The following is a 21,209-nucleotide window of genomic DNA, read 5'->3' on the forward strand; positions in this document are numbered from 1 at the left end:
CCCGCCCCTCACCCCGACGCGTGCGCACCAGCCTGAGGCCACCTCCTCGAAGGGAAAAGGGGAGGATACCGACTCTAGGCGGCGCATGCAGCATGCGCACTCGCTCGTCTCCCACCGAGCGTGTGCGCATGTGCCTGGGGCGCCAGGAGGGCGTTCGGGAGAGGCAGGGCGAGAGCGAGGACGCGGTGGGCAGGTGTGCGTGAGGGAGACGTCAGACCGTTAGAGCCTTGCAGGTGCCGGACTGGGAATACATCACCCGGTAAAATCCTCAAAAGTTGTGGGAGGGGCTCCCCTGGTGGCGCAGTGGTTGGGAGTCCTCCTGTCGATGCAGTGTACACGGGTTCGTGCCCCGGTCCGGGAAGACCCCACATGCCGTGGAGCGGCTGGGCCTGTGAGCCATGGCCACTGAGCCTGCGCGTCTGGAGCCTGTGCTCCGCTACGGGAGAGGCCGCAACAGTGAGAGGCCCGCGTACCGCAAAAAAAAAAAAAAAAAAAAAGTGGGAGACTTAAGTTGACCTCAGAGTCAAAGGCTTTTTGCCAATTATGGACACACACACACACACACACACACACACACACACACACACACACAATATAAATTACCATCATTCTTTCACGAAAGAGAGGTCATTTAAAAACTTGTTGTTGTTGTAAGTATATGTAACATAAAATTTACCATTTTACCATTTGTAAGTGCACAGCTCAGTGGCATTAAGTACATTCACACGGTTTGGCAACCATCCCCACTATCCATCTCCAAAACTTTCTCATCCTCCCAAACTGAAACTCTGTCCCCATGAAACACTGACTCCCCATTCTACTCCCCCAGACTACCACTACTTTCTGCCTCTATGCATTCGACTCCTCTAGGGACCTCATATAAAGTGGAATCATACAATATTTGTCCTTTTGTGACTGTCTTATTTCACTCAACATAGTATCCTCAAGGTTCATCCATGTTGTGGCGTGTGTCAGAATTTCCTTCCTTTTTAAGGCTGAATAATATTCCTCTGTATGGTTGGACCATGTTTTGTTTATCCATTTACCCACTGATGGACATTTGGGTGTTTCCACCTTTTGGCTGTGATGAATAGTGCTGCTATGAATATGGGTGTACCAATATCTGTTCATATTCCTGCTTGCAATTTTTTTGGATATCTACTTAGAAGCGGAATTGCTGGATTATATGGTGTTTCTATGTTTAATTATTTTGAGGGATCATACTGTTTTCCACAGCGGCTACACCATTTTATGAGAAAGGTCATTTTTAACACCAATTAAAAAAAAAAAAAGGAGGCAGTATATGGCACTGAATAAAGGCACAGCCATTTAAATGGGAAAAAATTGGCTTCATGAAAAACTCACCACATTGCTTTTTTTGACTCACATCTATGAGCACCTGTGTGCATTTCATGGTAGGGTGCATCTTCACGTGGGAAAAAAACAGAGAGAGGAAGGTTCAGTCCACCTCTTCTAGGTTCAGCCCAGGTCCCCTGGTCCCCCTGGCTCAGCCCTGCCCACTTCCTGTCCAGCCTCCCTGCAGTCATTCTTTTAACAGTTAATTTGCAAGCCTTTTAGGTGCTAGACCCGCGCTGGGCACTGAGAGATACAATGTTTAAAAAAATAGCTACATAATCTAAATATACATAATTGCAAAATGTGACAATGGTCTAAAAATGCAAAGTTGTAACCATAGCTCTCCCCTGATGAAAACTGCTCCCAAACACTGCCTGCCCCTCCACTTTTACAATCTGAGCTGTGTTTGTTTTGCCTCTCACTGCTCCCAGTCGCTCATCCAAAATTCAGAAGAATGCTCATCTAGCCTCAAATAATGTCATGACCTTTCCCAGATCTGGGCGTTTCCAATATCTTTCTGTTCTGCAAAATGATTTCTCTATGATTTTATTTTATTTTAGGCTATATATACATATAGTCTTTTTTATTGAGCTGTAACTCACACGTAATAAACGCACAGTTCTTGAATGTTCAATTCCTTAAGCTTTTATAACTGTATACACCCATGAAACCATTCCCGGAAACAAGATGCAGAACATTTCCATCACTACAGAAAGTTTTCTCGGTGTCCTATTCAGTTAATCCCCCTTGCCCCAAGCAGCAGTGGTGTGCTGGTAAATGTTTAACGATGGGCTTGTGAAACGAGAGATTTAGAGAGAGATTTAGAGAGAGAGAGAGAGATTTAGAGAGAGAGAGAGAGAGAGGCTGCTTTGTAATTTGTAGTACTTGTCCTTTTCTGTGGTGTATATATTCCCACCGAGACTTATTTCCATCTACCATGAAGTTGGAAAGGATAGTAACAATAGGCACCTATGAGCCAAGACAAACTGGCTGCAGCCCCCTACTCCCCTACAGGCACCCTAGATTCTGATTTCTATCCCCAGAGATTAGTTTTGCATGTTCTAGAGCTTCGTGGAAATGGAATTGTACAGTATGTACTCTTGTGCCCAACTTCTTTTGCTCAGCAAAATATTTTGGCCATTCAACCATGTGATTGCATGTAACAGTAATTTGGTTTTTTCCTTGCTGTATGTATGATATTCCATCGTGTGTATCTGGGGGACTGCCCTTCATGTAGACCAATCAGTTAGTTCTTTTTTTTTTAATTGAAATATAGTCAATTTACAATGTTTCAGGTGTACAACAAAGTGATTCAGTTATGTATATATTATATATTTTTCAGATTCTTTTCCATTATAGGTTATTAAATGATATAGAATATAGTTCCCTGTACTATACAATAGGTCCTTGTTGTTTATTTTATGTATAGTGGTGTGTATCTGTCAATCACAAATTCCTAATTTATCTCCTCCCTTTCCCCTTTGGTAACCATAAGTTTGTTTTCTATGTCTGTGAGCCTGTTTCTGTGTTGTAAAGAGGTTCATTTGTATCATTATTTTTAGATTTCACATATATGTGACATATGATATTTGTCTTTGTCTGACTTAGTATAATAATAATCTCTAGGTCCATCCATGTTGCTGTAAATGGCATTATTTCATTTTTTTTTTTTATGGCTGAGTTAAATTAGTTCTTGAGGAGGATCAAGGGATCAAATCTTTTCTAATGAGCAGAATTTTCTCCTCGATTCCTAGTTGGGGGCTCAGCATACATTAAATCTGATTCTCCCTGTTCCTTCCAGTTCCCTATTCCTTGGAATTCCCAATACACCCTGCTTGTTTCTGGCGTATGGCTCTCGCTGCATTCTGATTCGCTTCCCTGCTCTCTTATTCTATCTTCCCGTCTAGTTATGAACATTTTGAAGGCAAGGAAGATGTTGGATTTGTCTGTTTCTCTTCCAGTCCACCTCCTTGGATAGTGGAAGCCTCCGAATATATGCTACTTGAATTAATGAAATGGGTGCTCCTGTCCTTGGGAGGCGAACTTCCTGCTAATCACCTGATGCTCAGCCCTTGTTATAGAACATAAGCTTTTATTGTTGAGATTACAGCAGACTTGCCCTCCAGCCCCTTCTCTATCTTGACCACAGAGTACCTTTTTCTCTGTAACCTCACCCTGTTACCTATCTCTCTGCTTATCATTGGTTCCAATCACATCTTTCTTGATACATCTGTTCCCTGGTCCCAGAGACTTGGATCTCTCTGAAATCTCCCCCTCCCCATGGAAATTAGTTTCTAATGGCTTTGTTGATAGATTCAATTCAAAGTGGTGTTTATCTTACTCAGGGACAATTTAGCATTAATATCACATGTGTACACTCAGCCTATCTCGGAATGCACCCTGAACTTTATCTCTCTCACCAGGGCAATGGATTAACTGGAAGAACGGCTGACCTGACCCCTTTGCATACTGCAGTTGAGCTCTATCTAGACTACCTACAACCCAGCAATTCTACCCCTAGGCATATGCCCTTCTATAACCAGGAGACACATACGCTAATGTTCTCTTTGGCAAAAATCTGGAAACAACACGAATATCCATTGATGGAAAAATATGTTCCAGTATAGTCCCCAAAGAAATATTAGGCAGCAGTAAACTCGCAAATGACAACAACGTAAAAAAGTCTTAGAAAGTTACAGAAGACTTTTGACGACACCATTTTTTTTTTTTTTTTTTAGATTTTATTTAATTTTGGCTGCATTGGATCTTTGTTGCTGTGTGCAGGCTTTCTCTAGTTGTGGTGAGCGGGGGCTACTCTTCGTTGCTGTGCGCAGGCTTCTCATTGTGGTGGCTTCTCTTGTTGCAGAGCACGGGCTCCAGGCACACAGGCTTCAGTAGCTGTGGCATATGGGCTCAGGAGTTGTGGCTCATGGGCTCTAGAACGCAGGCTCAGAAGTTGAGGTGCATGGGCTTAGTTGCTCTGCAGCATGTGGGATCTTCCCGGACTAGGGCTCAAACCGGTGTCCCCTGAAAATGGCAGGCGGATTCTTAACTACTGCGCCACCAGGGAAGTCCCCATCACCTCAATTTTTTTTAAAGGTAAAAGGTATTTATACTCAAAACATCACATCCTAATTATATTTTGCTATTATGTGTGCTTTTTTTTTTTTTTTTTTTTTTTTTTTTTTTTTTTTTTTTTTTTATGCGTTACGCGGGCCTCTCACTGTTGTGGCCTCTCCCGTTGCGGAGGACAGGCTCCGGACGCGCAGGCTCAGCGGCCATGGCTCACGGGCCCAGCCGCTCCGCGGCATGTGGGATCCTCCCAGACCGGGGCACGAACCCGTGTCCCCTGCATCGGCAGGCGGACTCTCAACCACTGCGCCACCAGGGAAGCCCATGTGTGCTTTTTAATTTGCTTTGATTTTCACCTATTTTCATTGTTTTTGTTATTTTATCTGTTTGGTGGAAATATGATGAGGAGGTACTTTCTGTACTTTTTTAACTTTGTGTCATTGACATCACATTGGCAGATTGAAATGGTCCCTAGTGGGAGTATTTACACCCTGGAAATTGGCAAATGATACAAATGAGGGCTTGATTTATTGTGTTTTTGATTGCATAGAATGAGTCAGAAAATATTTTGGTAAAGGATCGGTCAATATTTTCTGCTTTGTGGGCCCTACATCCCTATTGCATGTCTGTACGGAGAGAGCAGCCACAGACCACACTAACCAAATGGGCATGGCCAGGTGCCAATAAAACTTTATTTACATAAACAGGCAGAGGATCATAGCATGCCAACTCCTGGTTTAGGCTTTAAAAAGTGGTGGAGACATGCCGCGGAGCGGCTGGGCCCGTGAGCCATGGCCGCTGAGCCTGCGCGTCCAGAGCCTGTGCTCTGCAACGGGAGAGGCCACAGCAGTGAGAGGCCCGCGTACCGCAAAAAAAAACAAACACAAAAAAAGTGGTGGAGAAAAGTTAATAATGCAGATTAAATGTCAAAATGTGTGTGTCTACTCTTGTTAGGTTGTGACTAGCACACACACAGAAATGGAAAGATATTTTCCAGTATTCAAAAACCGTTATATGATTCACCAAAGAAGACATTCACATTATTGATGAACAAGTGAAATTCCAACATACATCTTCACTTTCATGTTACTTATTAACATAAATGGAAAATATTGCCAACGTTCATGTCAGAACTACACTTGTTCCATTATTTGCCACCAGAGGTTGGCTATGGATACAAGAGTTTGGCAAAAATCAACCAAAACCTATTCTGAGATTCAAGTGGCTATGTAGAATTTATAATACGGTATTGTATATGTGATTATTATTTGTAAATTGTGTCCTACACCTCCTTTATATTGTTAACATTTAAAAGTATATATTAGGGGGCTTCCCTGGTGGCACAGTGGTTGAGAGTCCGCCTGCCGATGCAGGGGACATGGGTTCGAGCCCTGGTCAGGGAAGATCCCACATGCCGCAGAGCAACTAAGCCCATGCGCCATAACTACTGAACCTGCTCTCTAGAGCCCGGGAGCCACAACTACTGAGCCCACGTGCCACAACTATTGAAGCCCATGAGCCTAGATCCCGTGCTTTGCAACAAGAGAAGCCACCACAATGAGAAGCCCATGCACCATAACAAAGAGTAGCCCCCACTCGCCGCAACTAGAGAAAGCTCACGTGCATCAATGAAGACCCAAGGCAGCCAAAAAATATAAAATAAATAATAATAATAAACGTATATATTATATAATGCATGTATATTATATACGTGTAATGTATATTCGACATATAGAGATGTCTGCAGTGCATGTATATTATACACATGTAATGTATATTCGACATATAGAGATGTCTGCAATGCATGTAGTTATACATGTATAATATACATTAGATATACAGAGATATCTAAATTCCCTTTCAAGAGAGCCGGTTGTTAAGCACAGACCAACACACCACTACTTTTATACATTGGGGAGCTGAAATATTCCTCCACCAAAACGGTGTGCATTCATTCAACTAACATTTATTGAGTGTCTACTCCCTGCCAGGCAGAAAGACCTACCCCAGGGGATATGGATATTCACTAATTACTTCATTCAACAGAAACGTCTGTGATCATTCCCTCCATCACCTTCGATCCAGATACTTAGCTATTCAGAGAGAGAAAGGGATATGGGGTTGAGCAAAAACTCAGGAAGTAGCAAATAAGTGGACAAAAGCACAGAGGCCCATTTCTGTGATGCCATCCCTAGAGGGATTTTTTTGTGTTTTTTGCTTGTTTGTTTTGTTTGTTTTTCTTTTCGTTTTGTTGGTGACCGCACCACCCGTGTCTTGAGGGATCTTTGTTCCCCAGCCAGGGATGGAACCTCAGACCTGGGCAGTGAAAGTGCAGAGTCCTAACCACTGGACTGCCAAGGAATTCCTATCTCTCTCTTTCTTTCTGTCTTTCTTTCTTTCTTCCTTCTTTTCTTCCTTTCTTTCTCTTTCTTCCTTCCTTCCTTTCTTTCTTTTCTTTCTCTTTTTCTTCCTTCCTTTCTTTCTTTCTTTCCCCTTCCTTCCCTCCTTCCTTCCTTTTTACCTCCTTTTATTATTTGATTATTTTTCTTGAGATATAATTGACATATAACATTATATTAGTTTCAGGTGTACAGCCTAATGATTTGGCTTATGTATATATTGAGAAACAATCACCACAACAAGACTAGTTAACATCCGTCACCACACATAGTTAACAAACACCTTTTTTTTTTCTTGTGATGAGAAATTTTAAGACCTCCTCTCTTTGCAACCTTCAAATATACAACACGGTACTATTACCTATAGTCACCATGCTGTACATTGTGTCCTCAGGACTCATTTTATAACTGGAAATTTGTACCTTTTGACACCTTTCACCCATTTCTCACCCCTCCCATCCCCACCCCTAGAGGTGTTTTTCTTTTTTAATTATGTTGTATCATGTCCTGAACAATGGATGGGCAAGATGATATCTATTTTACAGCTGTGCAAAAAGGGTCCATGCAGATGAATAAGAATTAGGAGGAATGTGGAAAAGGAGTTTGACTTGGGGCAGGGGTGGTTAATAGGTGAAATTTACTTTTTGCTTTCCCTTTATTTATTTATTTCATAGCACTGTTATTTAGTAAGAAACAGATAAGCATTGTCTTTTAAAATTTATTATTATTTTTTTAATTGAGGCATCATGTATGTAATGCAAAATCCACCCTTCTAAAGTGTATGGGGACTTCCCTGGTGGTCCAGTGGTAAAGACTCCGTGCTTCCACTGCAGGGGACACGGGTTCGATCCCTGGCTGGGGAACTAAGATCCTACATGCTGCGTGGCAAGGCCAAAAAATTATAAAAAAATAAAATATAGTGCACGGATCAGTGGTTTTTAGTATATTCACTGTGTTGTGCAACCCTCACTGCTGTCTAGTTCCAGAACATTCCATCGCCCCCAAAAGAAACCCCGTTCCCATTAGCCATTGCTCCCCAGCCCCCGGAAACTTGCTTTTCTGCCTCCAGTTTGCCCTCAGCTTCTGACTGTGCCCATAAATGTCTGCGGAAGGGATGAAGTCAAATGGAGTTTTGATGGGATGTCGTAATCACTTCGATCAAAGTCCCAAACTCAAGGTTTCTAGAGTGAGCGATGACTTTATTTTTTCTTTTTTTACAGGGGCAATTAAAAATCTCCAGGGCTTGGCAAGATCAGATGGTTGGGTGCAGATTTCTCTCTCAAGGTCAGTACCTCAGGTGACCTTCAGTTTATGAAGGTGTTTCTTCATCAGTCTGATTTCTTTCTTCCTTCCTTCTTTCTTTTTTTTTCTTCCTTTTTTAAATATTTGTTTATTTATTTAGGCTGCGCCGGATCTTAGTTGCAGCATGCCGAATCTTCGTTGCAGAATGCAGGGTCCTTTAGTTGTGGCATGCAGACTGTTAGTTGCGGCATACATGCGGGGTATAGTTCCCCGACCAGGGATCAAACCTGGGACCCCTGCACTGGGAGCGTGGAGTCTTACCCGCTGGACCACCAGGGAAGTCCCCGGCAGTCTGACTTCTGTTTCCTGTAAAGCATCAGAAACATTGTTCAGATAATTCAGCAAAGGAGGAGTCCCTCAGAAACGTGGGGCCTTGGAAAACTCATCTCATCCCTCTGGGTCTCAGTTTCCCCTTTGGCAACACCATTTCCTCCTTTGACACGAGAGCAGGGCTCTGCAAACTTTTTCTGTAAAGGACCAGATAATAAATGTTTTCAGTTCTGAGGGCCAGTCTCTGTCGCAAAAATATAGACAAATGGGTGTGGCCAGGCGACACTGACATTGGCATTTCATATCATTTTCAGTAACAGAAAATATTCTTAAAACTTTTTCTCAACCGGTTAAAGAGTGTAAAATGCATTCTTGAAGACAATACAACAGCAGGTGGTGAGCTGGCTTTGGCCCATGGGCTCTGGTTTGCCAACCCCTGATCTAGGGCATCAGGACATTGGTTACACTTCGAGGCATTTGGGGTATAAGACGTGGCATGTTCCTCATAACTAAGTTAAGGCAAATCATTCATTCATTCAACAGCCACAGCAGTTCAAATTTTTATTGAACCCCTACTCTGTTCCAAGCTCTCATGGAGCTCACAGTCTGATAGGGAGAAATAGGCCACAAACAAATAAAAAACAGTATGTCCCATTTCAGCAAGTGCCGCGGAAGAAAAATAGCGAATGCAAGAGAAGAGGAAACACAGAAGCTGGGAATAGGGCAAAAGTCACAGTTTTAGGGCTTCCCTGGTGGCGCAGTGGTTGAGAGTCCGCCTGCCGATGCAGGGGACACCGGTTCATGCCCTGGTCCGGGAGGATCCCACATGCCTCGGAGTGGCTGGGCCCGTGGGCCATGGCGGCTGGGCCTGCGCGTCTGGAGCCTGTGCTCCACAACGGGAGGGGCCACGGCGGTGAAAGCCCCGCGTACCGCAAAAAAAAAAAAAAAAAAGTCACAGTTTTAAAATAGGATGTCAGGGACTTCCCTGGGGGTGCAGTGGTTAAGAATCCGCGCTCCCAATGCAGGGGGCCCGCGGGTTTGATCCCTGGTCAGGGAACTACGTCCCACATGCATGCCGCGACTAAGGAGCCCGTGAGCCTCAACTAAGACCCGGCACAACCAAATAAATAAATAGGATGTCAGGGACGGTCTCACTGAGAAGGTGACATTTGGCAAAAGCAGAAAAAGTTGGGAGTGTGCTCCATCGAGATCTGGAAGAAGAGTTCTGAGGCAGACGACACAGCCAGTGCAAAGGTCCTGGGGCAGGACCGCACCTGGCGTGTTGGAGGGACAGCCAGGAGGCCCGGGTGCCTGGAGCAGAGTGAGACAGAGTGGATAAGACTGCTGATGGATGGATGTGGGGTGTGAGGGAAAGAGAAGACTCAAGGACAGCCCAACGTTTTGACCTTGAGCACTGGAAGGCTGGAGCTTCCGTTTGGTGAGACAGGAAGGGCAGCAGGAGGAGCACGTTTGGGGGAATGGCAGGTGCTCAGTCAGCCACATTGAATTTGGGAGGCTTGTGAGACGCCTGCATGGAGACGGCAAAAGGCAGTTGGATATACAGGCCATTTGCCAACCTTCAGCAGTTAACCCTGAAAACAAGGTCAGACTTCTAGAAATGACAGGCGTAGCAGAAGCACTTGCTGCATTTTCGGTAGGGATTAAGCTAGTTTTTGTTTGTTTGTTTGTTTTGTTTTTGGCCATGCCCCACTGGCATGTTGGATCTTAGTTCCCGGAGGAGGGATCGAACCTGGACTCCCTGCAGTGGAAACACGGAGTCTTAACCACTGGACCGCCAGGGAAGTCCCTAAGCTAGTTCATTTTGAATCTAATAACTCACATCTGATATCTTGGAGAGGTGGTACTGGACTTTATAAATAATCACAGCTTTTGGGGGGGAAAAGGTCCAAGCATTATTCTAATATTTGAGAAGGAATGGGTAACGTCTTATGACATCAGGTAAATATTTGATGGGGAAAATGAATGAATAAATGAGTGATGAAGGAAGGAAGGCTCTGAAAAAGAGTGATTTGTCTTCCCAAAAGTCCCTGGCACAGCTGGCATGGATGTCCTCTCCCAGGAGGACTGTCTTCGTTTCTGACTGCCATGCTCCTGATGCTCTGCTCACATCCCAAAACGCAATGGTTACACCTTCCGTCTCGTGATCCACACAGAAAATCCCTAATTGGTAGCATCTGCCGATTCCTGTAAATACCCCAACCTTGGCCAATTTCAATCTACCTGCGTGATGTCATTGAATCTCACCAGCCAGAGGAAGCCAGCTTCAGCTCACCACTGTACCTGAGTCTTTTCAGGCCTTAGACCCAACATCATCTCTTAGCCTGAGCATATATATTACCTATCTCCTCTGTCCTTCTATGTCTTCAGTGTGAAATACCAGCCAGTTCCTGCAGATGTTGGATGAAATGATGTGGATCAAAATACTTCAGGAGAGGGACTTCCCTGGTGGTCCAGCGGTTAAGATTCTGCGCTTCCAATGCAGGGGGGCAAGGGTTCGATCCCTGGTCAGGGAACTAGATCCCTCATGCCGCAACTAAAGATCCCTCATGCCGCAACTAAAGATCCCTCATGCTGAAAGTAAATATCCCGCACGCCACAACCAAGATCCTGCATGCCCCGACTAAGACCCGGTTTAGCCCAATAAATAAATAAATATTTTTAAACAACACTTTGGAGGGGCAAAGAATGGCATGCTACACAAATGCAAGGTGTACATACAGATAAAAAGCACAAATTAAGAGGTGGTGTGTATACACACCAAGGGACTTTGGAAAGTAACCAAGTTCAAATTTGTCAACATCTTTGACAACGACTGAATGGGATTTAATTCATTGAGAGTCCTAGTGTGTAAAGCATGGTGGGAGAGTAGGATCATGGCCCCAGGAGGGGGGAGTCCTGGAGACCTTGGCAAGGGGCAGGGGGAGGAATCAGGACAAGGAGGAGGCACAAAAATAACCTCCCACTCCTCCCCACTTCCCAGGAGACCTGGGTTTGGCGGGGAGGGAGGGCGTGGGTGGGGCCGCCAGGGAAGGAGGTTGAGAAGGCAGTTGCTCGCGGGGTCCACTAGAGGGCGCCAGGGACTGAGAAGTTGACCGGTCTCCCCCAGCCTCAGGCCAGGCCTGGGTGGGAAGGGGAGGGGTCCACTGGGTGACGCTGGGCAGCTGTCTATAGAAGAGGACCTGGGGGCCTAAGTCTCTGAACATGGACTTCCAGAGTTGGGGGTTTGGAGGAGAGGGGTTGAAAAATTAGAGCAGGAGTCTGCAAAAAAAATTTTAAAGGGCCACGTAGCAAATAGCTTAAACACAGCCCATCACAGTTAGTCAACTCTGCGCTTCTAGTCCCCAAACAGCCACAGACCATACAGTCCGTAAATGGGCATGCTGTGCGCCAACGGAATTTTATTTTTTGAGGCTGAAATTTGAATTTCATGTAATTTTCCTGTGTCGCGAAATAATTTTTTCCTATATTTTTAATGTTTGGTTGTTTTTTTTTTAAGAAGATGTTGGGGGTAAGAGTTTATTTATTTATTTTTGGCTGTGTTGGGCCTTCATTTCTGTGTGAGGGCTTTCTCTAGTTGTGGCAAGCGGGGGCCACTGTTCATCACGGTGCGCGGGCCTCTCACTATCGCAGCCTCTCTTGTTGCGGAGCACAGGCTCCAGACGCGCAGGCTCAGGAGTTGTGGCTCACGGGCCTAGTTGCTCCGCAGCATGTGGGATCCTCCCAGACCAGGACTCGAACCCGTGTCCCCTGCATTAGCAGGCAGACTCTCAACCACTGCGCCACCAGGGAACCGCTTCTTCCTATATTTTTAAAGCGAAATAATTATTCTGTATTTTAAAATTATTTGAAAATGCAAAAGCTGCTCTTTGCTCTCAGTCTTTACAAAGACAGACTATGGGGGTATAGTTTGTCAGTGGACTAGGGATGATAATAAATATTTGTCTGACACTAGGAACCAGGTATTAAGTGCCTAAATGCAGTGACTTACATAGCACACTTAAAAGCTGAAGGAAATCTTGTTTTAACACTCACTCCTCTATAAGCCAGAAAGCGTCATTAATATTATGCAAAGCAACCAATAATTGTAATAGCCATAAGAGAAATATGGAGTGAAATTTTTTCTTTCATTGAACACCAGCTATATAATCACACCAGTAACATACGTAAAATAAATATCCCAGTCCGATATACACATTACTAAATGTTAAATAGATAGCTAGTGGGAAGCAGCCACATAGCACAGGGAGATCAGCTTGATGCTTTGTGACCACCTAGAGGGGTGGGATAGGGAGGGTGGAAGGGAGATGCAAGAGGAAGGAGATATATGTATATGTATAGCTGCTTCACTTTGTTATACAGCAGAAACTAACACACCATTGTAAACCAATTATACTCCAATAAAGATGTTAAAAAATTAAATAAATAGGGCTTCCATGGTGGCACAGTGGTTGAGAGTCCGCCTGCCGATTCAGGGGACACGGGTTTGTGCCCCGGTCCGGGAAGATCCCACATGCCATGGAGTGGCTGGGCCCGTGAGCCATGGCCGCTGAGCCTGCATGTCCGTAGCCTGTGCTTCGTAACGGGAGAGGCCACAACAGTGAGCGGCCCGCGTACCGCAAATAAATAAATAAATAAAATTTAAATAAATAAATATCCCAGTCCAATAAAGGGAAAAAGGTGATGAATGGATACATTTTAATTCCATTAATGAACTTTTTTTTAAAGAAAAACTTCTCTTTACATGTAGGTACATATCTCTACTGATCTGTTGCAGCAATGAATAATAGCTTTATAGTTTAATAAGTTTAAATCATCAAACAAGAATAATAATTTAAAGGAGGAAATTATTGATATTTCCATTTTAAAGATATGGCTCAAATCCAGTAAAAATGAATTAAAATTTGAGCTTGCCAAACAAAAATATTATAATTTGCAATTGGTGCACTGTCTAAACTTTTAAACAGAAATAGAAGGTCCAAGTGGTCAGATAGGGAAAAAAAAAAAAGTGAAGTAGCTCAAACTCTGTTTCTTTGCATTTAAAATCACTGGCCCATCACTGTTTATTTCAAATCTACTGTTTAAACACAAGATCGTGTAATACCACAAGGGTTGGAAATATGAACTGTTTCCAAAGAGAACTCAAAAGAATTAGAATCGTTAAGAACTAACTCTTCAAATGAATGTGTATAGCTGAGTCTGTGTGTGTCTGGAGCCAAATGCATTGCATGAAGTTCTCCAAATTCACTTCTGTGTATATTACAATGTTTATTAAAGGATAAGTAATAAAATGTGCTAATTCAAAACTTCCAGTGGTTAAACCACAGCAATTGTTCAGACCAAGAGTGGACAGGCCATGACTTGTCAGCCAAATCCAGCTTATTTTTGTAGGAGCTAAGGAGGGGTTTTTTTGTTTTTTTTTTTTAACTGGTTGGGAAAAAAATCAAAAATAGAGGGACTTCCCTGGTGATCCAGTGGTTAAGACTTCGCCTTCCAATGCAGGGTGTGTGGGTTCGATCCCTGGTCAGGGAGCTAAGATCCCACATGCCTCGTGGCCAAAAAACCAAAGCATAAAACAGAAGCAGGGCTTCCCTGGTGGTGCAGTGGTTGGGAGTCCACCTGCCGATGCAGGGGATACGGGTTCGTGCCCCAGTCCGGGAGGATCCCACATGCCGTGGAGCAGCTGGGCCCGTGAGCCATGGCCACTGAGCCTGCGCGTCCGGAGCCTGTGCTCCGCAACAGGAGAGGCCACAACAGTGAGAGGCCCGCGTATTGCAAAAAAAACCCAAACAAACAAAAACAGAAGCAGTATTGTAACAAATTCAAGGAAGACTTTAAAAATGGTCCACATCAAAAAAAAAATCTTTAAAAAAAATCAAAAAGAGAATAATATTTCACATGTGCAAAGTATAGAGGATTCAAATTTCAGTGTCCATATAAAGAGCTTTCCTGGCACTGGGCCGTATTCATTGATGAACTGTCTGCAGTGCCTTTCTTGCTGGGATCACAAGCTGAGTAGTTGCCATCTGGCCCAAAGAGCTGAAAATATTTACTATCTGGCCCTTTATGGAAAACCTTTGCTCACTCCCTGGTTTAGATCAATAAAAGATTTCTTAAGGGGAGATTATTTTGACACTGACATTGTTCAGAATTGTCTATGCACGTTGATAAAAAAATAATAATAAAATCAGGTTTATTATCAGTTTCTGAATTCTCTGCAGACAATGGGCTCCCCTTTTTTTACTTCAGATTTTCTTTTTTATAAATTGAAGTGTAGTTGATTTACAGTGTGTGTTAGTTTCTGGTGTACAGCAAAGTGTATCAGATAGATACACTTTTCAGATTCTTTTCCATTATGGTTTATTAAAAGACATTGAATATAGTTTCCTGTGCTATACAGTAGGACCTTGTTGTTTATCCATTTCATATGTAGTAGTTTGTATCTGCTAATCCCAAACTCCTAATTTATCCCTCCCCCACTTCCTTACCCCTTTGGTAACCATACATTTGTTTTCTGTTTTGTAAATAAGTTCATTTGTATCATATTTTAGGTTCCACATATAAGTGATATTATATGATATCTGTCTTTCTCTGCTTGACTTACTTCACTTAGTATGATAATCTCTAGGTCCATCCATGTTGCTGCACGTGGCATCATTTCATTCTTTTTTATGGCTGAGTAGTATTCCATTGCATATATCCCACATCTTTATCCATTCACCTGTTGATGGACATTTATGTTGTTTCCATGCCTTAGCTATTGTAAATAGTGCTGCTGTGAACATTGGGGTGCACGCATATTTTAGAATTAGAGTTTTCTCTGGATGTGTGCCCAGGAGTGGGATTGCTGGATCATATGGCAACTGTAGTTTTAGTTTTTTAAGGAATCTCCATAGCGGCTGCACCAGTTTACATACCCACCAACAGTGTAGGAGGGTTCTCTTTTCTCCACACCGTCACCAGCATTTATTTATCTGCAGACTTTTTGATGATGGCCATTCTGAACAGTGTGAGGTGATGCCTCATAGTAGTTTTGATCTGCATTTCTCTAATAATTAGCGATGTTGAGCATCTTTTCATGTGCCTCTTGGACATCTATATGTCTTCTTTGGAGAAATGTTGATTTAGGTCTTCCGCTCATTTTTTGTTCGGGTTGTTTGGGTTTTTTTATTTTTGAGTTATACAAGCTGTTTGTATATTTTAGAAATTAATGGGCCTCATTTTTGATAGCACCTGGGGTGAGCTGCTCCCCTCTCCCCAGCCATGGTATGCCACCGCTCCTGTATAAGAGTTCTCTGGATCTTTACTATTCTCCCCATTTTGGGAGGAGTAGAGGCACAGAGAGGCCAAATAACTTGCTCAAGGTCACACGGCTTGCAAGAGGAGGGGCTGGAATTGAATCCAGAGAGCCGTAACCATGACATGCGCTCTGTGCTAGATGACACGACAAAGCCCCGGCCTGTTGTTGCCATGAGCACTGCTACGTGGGGTTGACTCTGGCTCACCCCAGGGGCAGCTCTGACTTAGCGTTGCTGCCTTGAATTTCAGCATCACTACTTACAAGCTGCTTGGGCTAGAGCATCCACTCCGCGAGCTTCAGTATACTTATCTGCAAAATGGGTATTTACAAAGTCCCCAACTCATTTGGGGTTTTTGGAGGATCAAGTTTATTTGTGTCCTTTGCACAGTGCCTGGCACAGTGAGTGATCAATGCATTTTAGCTGTGGTTTTTTTTTTTTTTTTTTTGCGGTACGCGGGCCTCTCACTGTTGTGGCCTCTCCCATTGCAGAGCACAGGCTCCAGATGCACAGGCTCAGCGGCCATGGCTCACGGGCCCAGCCACTCCGTGGCATGTGGGATCTTCCCGGACCGGGGCACGAACCCGTGTCCCATGCATCGGCAGGCGGACTCTCAACCACTGCACCACCAGGGAAGCCCTTAGCTGTGGTTTTGATGAGACTGGGTGCCCAGACCCAGACGCTGGGCCTGGGAGAAATGGCGTTGTTTTTTGTGGAGAAGGGAAGTCCAAGAGAGTGGGGGTGGGGATGGTTTGAGAGAATTCAATGCAGAGTGAGTTCTCCATGCATGCATGTTTGTTTGTTTTGGAGGCCCCGCTGGGATTCTCCATGCACGTTTGCATGCAAATTGCATATACGAAATAAACCTAATGAAAGGTAAGAAATGACTTTTCAATCCTTTTTTAAACTGTCTGATTCTGTCAAGAAGCACTCAAGTCGGGTGCTGTTGTGTCTTTAACACATTTTTGCTACGTTTTTAAGAGTCACCTAATCCAAAACCTTCCACAGGCAACAGTAGCTCTCTAGAATATAATAACATTGTTTATTTTCTTTTGCATCTGTTTTAGGCACCTGATACTTAAAAAAACCTAAAACCTGGTGTTATAATGTTTCCTTTTAAGATACATTGTAATTAATTAATTTATTTTTATTTTTGGCTGTGTTGGGTCTTCGTTTCTGTAGGAGGGCTTTCTCTAGTTGCGGCAAGGGGGCGCCCCTCTTCATCGCAGTGCGCGGTCCTCTCACTATCGCGGCCTCTCTTGTTGCGGAGCACAGGCTCCAGACGTGCAGGCTTAGTAGTTGTGGTGCACGGGCTAGTAGTTGTGGTGCATGGGCTAGTAGTTGTGGTGCATGGGCTTAGTTGCTCCGCGGCATGTGGGATCTTCCCAGACCAGGGCTTGAACCCGTGTCCCGTGCATTGGCAGGCAGATTCTCAACCACTGCGCCACCAGGGAAGCCCTAAGGTACATTTGTTGAAGAAAGTTTAGTACCATCTTCAGCATTATTATGTATTTGGTTTTTTTTCTTCAATAAATTTATTTTTGAAAGACACTTAGTAACACGATGGTAAATTAGACCAGTATCAGATGCCCCAATTAGAAGGTAATTGTAAAAGCAATGTAACATGAAAATAAATGTTACTAGGGACTTCCCTGGCAGTCCAGTGGTTGACTCAGTGCTTCCACTGCAGGGGGCACGGGTTCAATCCCTGGTCCTTCCGGGAACTAAGATCCCACATGCTACACTGCGCCACCAAAAAAAAAAAAAGTTACTAAATTCTCTTGAGGATTTTGGTGATCATTTAAGTGTACTCTAACTTGGAGATTCTGTTGGTGATCTGAGATTTCTACAGTGTTCTTCCTGCAGCAGGGAGGACATTTGGGGATTAACCATGCTCCCAGAGAGAAGAATCAGGGCGCGGTTCTTTCTTAACACTTTCTCAGCCCGTTCCACCTCGCTCATGCGTGAATGGGATTGTCCCCTACCTGGTGGGCTTCTCCTTATATATGTACACAACGTGGCCCACGACTCTTATCAAACTACACTCCTGGTCAGATTCTCCCTGGGATTAAACATTAACCCCAATGTTTAACCTGGAAGGGGCTTCATTTTATATAACCTTTAGATCCATCGTCCCATTTTGCAGATGGGGAACCAGAGTCTCAGAAGGGAGGAGTGACTCTGTGATGTCACAGCCAAGTTGATTGCTGAGCTGGGGCTAGGACTTCGACCTCCTGGCACCCAGTCCAGAAAGCAATTGCACACAAAATGGGAAAGTTTTGAATTGATCAGAGACCACACAGATATCCCAACTCGGCCGAGAGTAGGTGTATTTCTCTTGAGACCCATGGTGCACACTGAATTGTGGGGTTTGCTCCACAGATGGGTTTGGAGCCACTTCAGTGGTGGTGGGGGATTGATTTCGTGGCTGGAGGTATATCGGTGATCAAAATATACAGGTCCCTGCTCCCTGGTGTAAACAGATAACATAGATAGATAAACAGAATTCCCTCCCATCAAAGGGGTTGTACTGGGTGTGACTGGGATGGGGGGGTGATTTTGGCTGGGGTGGTCAGGGCAGCTACTTGGAGAGGTGACCACCAGGCTTGGGTTTCATCACAGCTTTGAGGGGTGTTAGGGGTTGAATTGTATCCCCCAGGCCCAAATTCATATGTTGGAGTCCTAACCCCCAGGGCCTCAGAATGTGACTGTATTTGGAGTTGGGGGTTTTCAAAGAGGTAATCAAGTTAAGTGAGGTCACTAGGGTGAGCTCTAATCCATAAGACTGAGGTCCTTGTAAAAAGGGGACAATTGAACACAGAGATACAGGGACAAGATGGCATCTAAAAGGCAAGGAGAGGGGCTTCCTTTGTGGTGCAGTGGTTAAGAATCTGCCTGCCAGTGCAGGGGACACAGGTTCGAGCCCTGGTCCGGGAAGATCCCACATGCCGTGGAGCAACTAAGCCCCGTGCGCCGCACTGACTGAGCCTGCATGTCTGGAGCCCGCAAGCCACAACTACTGAAGCCCACACTCCTAGAGCCCGTGCTCCGCAACAAGAGAAGCCACTGCACTGAGAAGCCTGTGCACCGCAGCGAAGAGTAGCCCCCTGCTCACCACAACTAGAGAAAGCCTGCGCGCAGCAACCAGGACCCAACGCAGCTGATAAATAAATAATAAATTCTTTAAAAATTAATATAAAAGGCAAGGAGAGAGGCCTCAGAAGGAACCAGCCCTGCTGACACCTTGATCTTGGACTACCAGCCTCTGGGACTGGGAGAGAATACATTTCTGTTGTTGCAGGCCCCCAGTCTGTGGGACTTTGTTTCAGCAGCTACAGCAAACACATTCAGAAGGTGAGGGACGGAGGGCCAGGACGAATTCAGGCTCTGGGGACCCCGACATGCCTCCCCCACCCGAACCTTAAGGACTCCCTCCCAGAAGCCCCAGGGGTGGAGCCAGAGGAGACAAGGTCTCCTCGCCCACAAGGGGAAGGAAGCTGAGTTGACCACATCCACAGCCGTAGGAGGCCTCCTTTTCCTGGTGAGAGGGTCAGCTCTGACCCTTGGACCCACCAGCCATAAAATAATCACCGAGATGAGGTGAGATGAGATGGTGGTGAGACATGGGGGAAGGACTGGGCAGAGGGGTGTGGATTGCGAGATGGCAGGGGTGCTGACCCCGTTTGCTGGTCTAGACTCAGGACCCTCACGGGGTACTGTCCCAGAGGCCACCTGGTCTCCTGAAGCTGGGGGACCCCCTTCCTATGGTTGGCTCAGTGCTAGACCCTGACACCAAGCTTGGAGAACCAGATCTCTGACCCAAGGGACCTCCCAGCTCTTTCCACAAACACATCCCATCCAGCCCCACGCAGAAACTTCTAGAACCATCACAGGACTGACATCAGCCTTCTCATCCTGGAACAAGGCACCACCCTGCCCTCAACTCCCCAGGATCTTTCTGCCGAGGCCTCCTTGACCCAACCCCTCCCATCTCTCTTTCCTGCTTTATTCTTCTATACCTGGTCTCTCCCAATTTATTTATTCTTTAAATTTCTAATTGAAGTATAATTGATTTACAATGTTGTGTTTCTCTTCAATTTATTTATTTACATGCTTATGCACAACTGATTTTACTTAGCATCTTCCCCACCTCAGAACATCAGCTCCACAGGGGCAGGGCATGGGGAATAATTGGTTATGTTCTCTGCTGGGTCCCCAATACCGGGCACACATCAGGCACTCAAGAAGTAGTGGTCATTGGGGCTTCCCGGGTGGCGCAGTGGTTAAGAATCCACCTGCTAATGTAGGAGACACGGGTTCGAGCCCTGGTCTGGGAAGATCCCACATACCGCAGAGCAACTAAGCCCGTGCGCCACAACTACTGAGGCCGCGTGCCTAGAGTAGTCCCCGCTTGCCACAACTAGAGACAGCCCGCACGCAGCAACGAAGACCCAATGCAGCCAAAAATAAATAAATAAACTATTAAAAAAAAAAGAAGTAATGGTCACTAGAATGAATGAATGAATTCCCAGACATAACGTCCTTCATGCTTTAGGAAGGGCAGAGGGAGCCTCCCACCCCCTGACAAAGTCTCGCCTCTCATGGTATTGGGAGACCCTGGTTCAAACTTCCTGTCTTCAGTCACCCCTGAGAGCCAGGAACCCCTTGGACTGGGAAGCCTGGAGGATTAGGTGTTAATCAGTTGGCATTGCCCAAGAGCCCGATCAGAGTCCCCCTGTCCCCAGCCCCTGGCCTGCCTCAACCACACCCATGTCACAAGGGTTTTACTCACTGCCTGGCCTGGCCGTACCCCAAGGGAGAGTCCCGGAGAAAGAGGAGGAAGAGGGGGAAGGGAGGGGGTGAGCAGGTGCTCCCAGACCCCCTCACCTCTTTCCCCCAAAACTGACCTAAAGGGAGAAGTAGAAAGGACCCTCTGGCAAGCAGCCAAAGGAATGTGGAGGTGACATGGTGCCGAGGGACATGTCCCCATCTGGGGCAGGGGACCTGGGCGTTGTCTCAATGGTGGCTGACTCATGGAGTGGCCATGGTGAATCATAACCCCTTATTAGCCCCTCTGTCCTCCTGTGCAGAATGGGGACTGTCATTAGGGCCAGACTTGTGCTGAGGCCAAAGGGCTGAGGGGGCCGGAAAATGACAAGCAGACATCTGCCCTTCGAGCACCTCGGAAGCTGAGCCTGGCGTGTTTCTTACAGATTCATATACTAGTAATAATAGTAATTACCCTAAAAACGGCCAGAGTTTGAGACCTGGCTGTGTGGGCGTCCCTTCTGAGCACTCCACATGTTATAATGGATCAAACCCCCAAGAACCCGGTGAAGCAGGGTCTTTATCCCCCATTTTACAGATAAAGAAAATGAGTCAAGAGGAGCAAAGTTATTTGCCCACAGTTACAAGTGGTAGAGGCAGGATTCGAACCCAGGCCCTGTTCTACCCCAGCCAGTTCCATGGAAATATTCTCACTTTAAAGTTTTTA

At 45.2% G+C, this 21,209-nt stretch overlaps 1 protein-coding gene across 4 annotated transcripts in view; it reads left to right on the forward strand.

Moving 5' to 3' along the window:
- Window positions 1-116: 116 nt before the first annotated feature.
- The window catches only part of CREB3L3 (cAMP responsive element binding protein 3 like 3), a 41,292-nt gene continuing 20,199 nt past the window's right edge, over window positions 117-21,209 (forward strand). For 2 of the 4 annotated variants that reach the window (XM_032628463.1, XM_032628465.1), the window contains exons 1-2: window positions 117-233; window positions 8,048-8,111. The gene's annotated coding sequence lies outside the window, so the exon portion shown is untranslated. Of the gene's footprint in view, window positions 260-8,047; window positions 8,112-21,209 lie in introns of all 4 variants that reach the window. The other 2 variants (XM_032628464.1, XM_032628462.1) reach the window with 2 other exon arrangements.

Source organism: Phocoena sinus, chromosome 3, assembly GCF_008692025.1.
Source record: "Phocoena sinus isolate mPhoSin1 chromosome 3, mPhoSin1.pri, whole genome shotgun sequence".
Lineage (NCBI taxonomy): Eukaryota > Metazoa > Chordata > Mammalia > Artiodactyla > Phocoenidae > Phocoena > Phocoena sinus.